Source organism: Cyprinodon variegatus, unplaced genomic scaffold, assembly GCF_000732505.1.
Source record: "Cyprinodon variegatus isolate N-32 unplaced genomic scaffold, C_variegatus-1.0 Scaffold11, whole genome shotgun sequence".
NCBI lineage: Eukaryota > Metazoa > Chordata > Actinopteri > Cyprinodontiformes > Cyprinodontidae > Cyprinodon > Cyprinodon variegatus.
The window spans coordinates 610584-617619 of NW_015150464.1; positions in this window are offsets into that span (position 1 = coordinate 610584).

Genomic DNA, 7036 nt, shown 5'->3' on the forward strand with positions numbered 1-7036 from the left:
TCTGGGAGTCTCTGCTTAGTCTGCTGCCCCCGCGACCCGGTTCCGGATAAAGCGGGAGACGACGACGAGTATATTTAGACTCTGTCCAAGGACTACTGTAAGTGATTAGATATTTTTAAGGGTTCTCAAGTAAAAGGGTCAAAATGTAAGATGTAAACAAATAATTAAGTTTTTAAAATAATGCCAAAAAACAGCCTTAAATTAGAGATGTGATGGGAAAAATATTTTGCACTCTTTTATGCTTCTAGTTAATAACCAGATTGTGGGCTTGTTTTTTTTTTCTTTATTGCACTATTTTCCCAAGCAAACACCTGCTAGACAGCGATAAATGTAAGTCTTATCTTGCCTCAGAAGCTGTTCTTCAGTTTAAGATGTTCTGGTAAGAAGCTAGACTCCTTTAGTTCAAGATTATTTCAACTATCCTTCTATTTGTGAAAAACCGTCTAGTTATCTGTGAAAATCCCTCCCAGTGGTTCTTTAAGTCGTCGACCTAACGTTGGAACAAGCTTGTATCAGTTTCCCTTGCAGGGATTAATATAGGCTGCTTGAATGAAGAACACAATCTCATTTCTTGTTAATATAAGACTTTGACTTTTTTCAGATAAAAATAGCAGTGAGACATTCTCTTAGTTTTTTTGAACCCGTTTCAAAATGCAGGAGTTTTGTCAATTCTTTCAGATCACACTTGAGCAATCTGTAGTTGGAGCACTGCTGTTTTTAAGCACCATGGAGGTTAATTTCAAGTCAGTTTGCAAATCATTGAGCCACATGTTAATTTACTCGGTGTAGAGTCTGTTTTATTGTGTTGACCCGTTTAAATCAGGATGAGTTCTCTTTTTGTAACCTCTTTGGAATAAGCTCCAGGACAAAGTCTTATATGCTTGCCAGTTGAAACCTCAATCTACCCCATTTGTTCACTGATGGCTTTTCTAATTTAAATGAAAATGGCTTCCCTCACCCCTCATTAAAACCACCGGTCCTTTCTATCCCAGATCTTAAAATTTTGTTAATCAAAAGTAAGTCAGTTGTTCTTGAAATGCACAGCTGAATCTCATCCACAGCTACTGACTGTCTGGTTGCCTCTGATTAAAGGCACAAGACATACTATCACCGGGTATTTTATGGGGATAGAGAGTCCAAAAATCCTCTTGAAACTGCTTTAATTTATCATGCGAAAAGACCTGACAAGAATTCCTTATGCAACACCAAGGACATCCAGACCACTAATCACTGTGAGTCAGATTAGAAGCCCACTTCCCCACGTGCAAAAGAACAACTTAATTATGGCATGTCAGCTGAATTTGAGAAATAATCTCTTAAATGGATTCAGATGAGAGGCCTTTTGGATTGACACCCTAACCTTTGTGCTGCGTCTTTATCAAATTATGAATAATTCATTATGGTAAACCGTATCTTGTTCTCGCAGTAATTGGATGAGATACAGTTGATTGTGTGGTTTTGAAGAAGTGTTACATTGCAGCTGATGTGTCAGGGGTGTAAACTGAATACAGAGCATGCAGTATTAAGTGATGTCACTGAGTCCGGGAGAGATGTTCTCACCACTGGAGGTTACCCTCCTGAGTGAGGCAATGATCTGAAAGGCTTTAGCCTACAGACTCCAGTTTCCCCACACAAGCATGACTGTGCTGAAGATTGCCATTTCTGAAATCCTGGAAATTAGAATCTCATTTTCGTTGATGTTTTCTTCTTCTTGTTAGGGACGCGAGGCAGCAGACTCAACAGAGACACTTCCCTCTCTCCAGACACTTTCAGCTTTCCTTGAGGGAAGCTGGAGCAGGTGAGACATAATCCCTCCAGTGAGTCCTGGACGGTCCTCTAGGCCTCCTTTTAGTGGGGTACATCCAGGTGGCATTAAAAACAGATCTAGAAGCCTGAAATCGAGGCAAGCTGTTTTACTCAGTATGGTAGAGCTGGGACATCAGTCTTGAGCCTGACCTGAGGTTGGCGAGTACACGATTGGTCAGCCTCCCCCTTGTGGGACTAGGCTGGGTCAAGGCCGTATGAGTGATTATGGGTCATCCCCCAAATGGACCACTACCTACAGTACAGAGGGATCCTCTCTACTAGGATTGGGCAGCGGTTATAGGCAGAAGCGACCTGATCCACACCTAAACTGGCTCTGGGATATTCAAATCTACTGCTTAAAAAGCTACTATGCTTTCCATGGGGGGACATTTTATCGAATAAAGGCTCATAACCCTCATGATCCTCTAATTTTTCACCAATTGACAGGGTTGATGCATTTATTCCTGTGTCAGTTTTCGCTTCGACCCTGATAAGTCCCCAACATGCAGAGCCCCCCCACCCAGTTTTGAGTTTCATGTTTTGTGATATGATATACAGTTTTGCTAAGTAATTCCAATATTCCAAGTGAAAAGATCATGGTGGACATGGTTATCACCAATGTGTCACAGCAGGGTGAAGGTTTTTGAGGAACCAAATGCAGAGACAAGGAGGCAGAGGTGAATCTTGAAGAGTTAATGAAGAACATAGGGAGACAACCAAAAATCCAAAATATTAAGAATTAAAAAACCAGAAAGTATCATGGAAAACTCACGTGGGAAGCCAGAGACGAGGGAACAACAAACAACAACAACAACCAGCCCTGAGTGACTGCAGAGGTGGAGTATATAAGTGGAAAAGAACAAAGGATGACTCTATATGCGGGGAGGTTCAGTTTTTATCTCAGTAAGCCTGGCTCCAGGGAGGAGACCAGTTTAAAGTCCTGCTTCAAGTTCTGGTTCCACGTCCTGTCTCAGCTACCCTCTTCCACTGAGCCTGCTCATCAGCACCGGATCCTGTCTGCTCCTGTGCGTGACCGTCTGGCCACGCTTCAGAACTCTGTCTGACTCTGAACCCGTCTGGGAGCCTGTTATTACCTGGAAGCCTGGATCCTGCCTCCTTTTCTGTTCCAGCCTGATATGCAACCTGTTTCTGTCCATTCCTGTCTGATCTGTATCCCTGATCAGGATCGGCTTCCGGCAACTCCTCCGGAGCTGCAGCATCAGGGACACTCTGGGTGATGCGAGCCGCGTCAACTGTCAGCCCATCGGCTGGATCGCAACCCCTTCTGGGGGCATGAACTGAACTGCTGAACCAGGTAAGTGACTCACTAAGAACATCAGTCAGATGATCGCGGTCACTTACCTGTGTTTCTCCCACAGAGAGTGTCTGAGATTGGGCGGTGCCCCNGAAGCATGGATCCTGCCTCCTTTTCTGTTCCAGCCTGATATGCAACCTGTTTCTGTCCATTCCTGTCTGATCTGTATCCCTGATCAGGATCGGCTTCCGGCAACTCCTCCGGAGCTGCAGCATCAGGGACACTCTGGGTGATGCGAGCCGCGTCAACTGTCAGCCCATCGGCTGGATCGCAACCCCTTCTGGGGGCATGAACTGAACTGCTGAACCAGGTAAGTGACTCACTAAGAACATCAGTCAGATGATCGCGGTCACTTACCTGTGTTTCTCCCACAGAGAGTGTCTGAGATTGGGCGGTGCCCCTCCTCCCTCCTGCAGCGTCCGCGAGCCTCAGCTCCACTTCAGTTTTTGTTTTAATTTAATAAACCTTTTTGAACTTTCCTACTGGCTGTCTCTCCTTGAATACTGGGTCCATTTGTTATCGTTTCATGACAAACATAGCGCTTAATTTTGATAGATATGCATGAACAGGAGTAAAGACTAGGGCTGTTTCTCCTCTAGGCCAGGCCTCAAACTGGTGGTGGAGTGGAGATAGATGAAGTTGGTCGGTCTGTAGACTTCTGGTTAGTGAGACGGTATGCTGAGCTTTATGGGGAGATCTAGTAGACTGCGTGAGCTGATACTAGAGCTTCACTCAGGGACATGAAAGATGGAAGTCTGGTTTGGATAACACAGGTTGAGAGAACCTTTCCATGATGAGCAAGCATGAAGCGACAGTGGAGAGGAAAAACTCCCCGTTGGGAAGAAACCTCTGGCAGAACCAGGATCAACATGGCGGTTTTTGGTTGAGATTAGACAGGGAAAGCAGTAAGAGTCCAGGAGGAATGACACTCTGATGAAGCTTTAGATGAAGCTGGAGGAGGGGCTGGAGGTGGGTTGAAACGGTGTCATCTGAATGAAGTCACACAGCGGATCCACCGCCTGCGCAAAGGAGCAAACAAGTGGATCGGAGGCCTTTTAAGAAGAACTTTGGGTGCCGATTGGCTTTCGTGGAGGTGTGGTTCAAAGCTGATTGGCTGTGTCGCAGGTGGATGTAGGAGAGCAATCAGTTTCTTCAGTTGAACTTCCGCCAAGGCTCCATTTATCATCAACCAAACCAAACACACATTTCCAAACTAACTAACATCAATAGAAACAAAACCTTCCATGAAATAAACCTATCGGTATATACAGCCAGATAAATGACATTGATTAATGTCAATTGTCTGAAAAGGGAAGTTTCTTACACAGTTACTGTGCATCCACTGTAAATATTACCTTAGCTCTCAGCTAACCTGTGTTCTCCAATGCTAGAATAGATTTTTGCTCTTTTTTTCCAGCCATTTGATAGAAAGCTCTATTTAAAGCTGCTGTTCATTTGTTTTACTGCTCTGCAATGCCTCCTCTATGTTATCTCATCGGAGCACTGATATTGCCCTTTTTCTCTGCAATATATTTTCCACTTTCCCTCTGTGTGACTGATGTCTCCAGAGTCTTTTTTTCCTGTTGCTTTAGAGTCAGTTCTGAATAAAGCTCACCTACACTTTCACTAACAGACAGACTCATCTACCAATGCTTGCTTGGAAATCTTGCAGAAACAGTTTTGTCTGGGCTGTTGTTGTTTTTTCTGTAAATCCTGTATTCTTGCTTATCTTTTTAAGGAACATTCAAAGCCTTCTCCACACAGTCACTCAGTTTTACCTACCAGTGTCATTTGTTTTTTTTTCTGCTTTACTCTATCAGCCTGTGCCATCCTAATTAAAGTCACTACAGTCAACTTTCTCATGAGAATAACTGCATGCACGCTTACTTGCATCTCTTTGTCATCTCTGCTGATGACCGCGTCATCCTACTTTGAAATGTGCAACGCAAGCAGCCCAACGTGTCATCTTCAATGTCCTTTGCTTATATGATACGAAGCAATAAATCATCTGCAACTGGTGGGTTCATGACGTTAACTGGAATAATTCTCACAGTGCGCTCACAGAGACGTGCACATTACTGTGCTAAGTGTCCCACTGGGATCAAATTTGCCAAAAGACATTATAAAATTCAAAAGAAGTTGTCAATGGGTGAAATTCTGCAGAAGTGTGCTCTGCAATAAGTGGCTGATGGTTTGGCCTGATTTGCAATGATTACACCACTCACATCCGTGATTTATGATAATCTGAATAACACCTAACCCTAAATATCAGGAAATCCTATTATGGTAAAAGATGTCTGAAGCACTTTTTTTTTTAGCCCAGCTTTATCCAGTCTGAGGGGAAGCAATTGAGATGGCTCATTAACAAAGAAAAAATGAAGATGAATTAAGTGGCGATTTTACAAAAAAAAGTAACCTACTTTAAGCCACTTTACCAGGACATTGCTTTATTTTTGCTTCTAATTAAGAGGGTCACATTGCATAGCTGCCTTAATGGTTCAGTTACATTTTTATTAAGGTGAACGACCCATTATTTAACATTTGAATCAACTATCATTTGACAATTAACTGCAAAAAGGGGGGAAAAACACATTTATTACAGAATATCATCTTAGCATTTGCTGTATTCAGTGTTGCATCTGTTTCCAATCCTCTTTTTCTCCAGGTATGATCATACCTACGAAACTTAAATTACTTAGACAAACTTTATTGTCATCTTGTAAACACAGAGGGCAGCAGGGAGAACAGTCCATGGAAGGGTTGCTGATGATGCTATGGGCTCAGGACACGCCGCGCCTGGGATGAAATGTCTTTAATGGAGGGAAAATGAGCCCAGAGGATTTACTTTGCTGTTCTCATCACTCATCTCACCTTCATCCCGTCTGATTTAAAGAAATTACGTCACTATGACTGACACAAGGGTTTAGAAATAAACTTTTCATGTAGAAAAATCTGTATAAAATCAGAGAAAGCACCAAAAATAACCCAAAGTGTTTGTTTTTTTAATATGGAGCTCATGTGTTTAATTGAAGCGAATTAAGGTTTGTCTTATGATGTGTCATGATTTTATCTAAAGCTCGGACCCACATGCAGTGAAGCCAAACAGAGAGACACAGAGTAAAAGTTTCAACGGGTTTTATTGAAGAGTATTTTAAGTTCGGTGCTCGGCCGGGAAACTGGAAGACGAGGGGAAGACAGACTGTTAGATTCAGGCTCAGTGGGGAATTGGAGTCGTTAATCTTGAAGGAGAGGATTTGTTGCCACTCATGTTTCCAGAGAAGAAGAGACACGTAGACTCCAGTCTGTGTGTTGGTCTTCCAGGGTTTGTTTGATTCGGTGGAGGGCGGAACAGGGTTTACCCAGAACTCGGATGGAGTGGAATGATGCAGCTGCTGGTTGCAACTCAGTTTTCCTGTGGTACTTGAACGGGTCATGGTGAAGATGACTTCCTTACTCAGAGATTGATCTCAGCATGCTCAAAGGTGGCTGGATCCAAACCTCCTGTTTGGAATCCGTCGCTCAGTGTTAGACTCAGTTGATCCCACCTGGGAAAAGGTCCAGTTTGCAGGAAGGCTTCCTGCCGAAAGGCAAAGAACAAACAATGTTGAGTCTCAGGGAGAAACAAGCGCTCAGTAAAACTCAATGTGATCTCAGCTTGGCTAGAGGAGAAAAACTCAAAATGCAAAAACTCAGATTAGACTCAGCATAAACAAGGCTTGGCTAGAGTACCCCAAACTGGCAAACACTCTGGCGTCGAAGTAGTGGCAACCAGCAGCTTAAGAGCAGTCCGGTGATTAGGTAACAGCTTGCAGGTGTGTGAGGAGGCGAAACGGAGCCAGGTGCCTCCTGGTGGTGGAAGGGAGAAACACAAAAGACAAGACAAACAGACGAACACAAAAACTGGGACCCTGACAT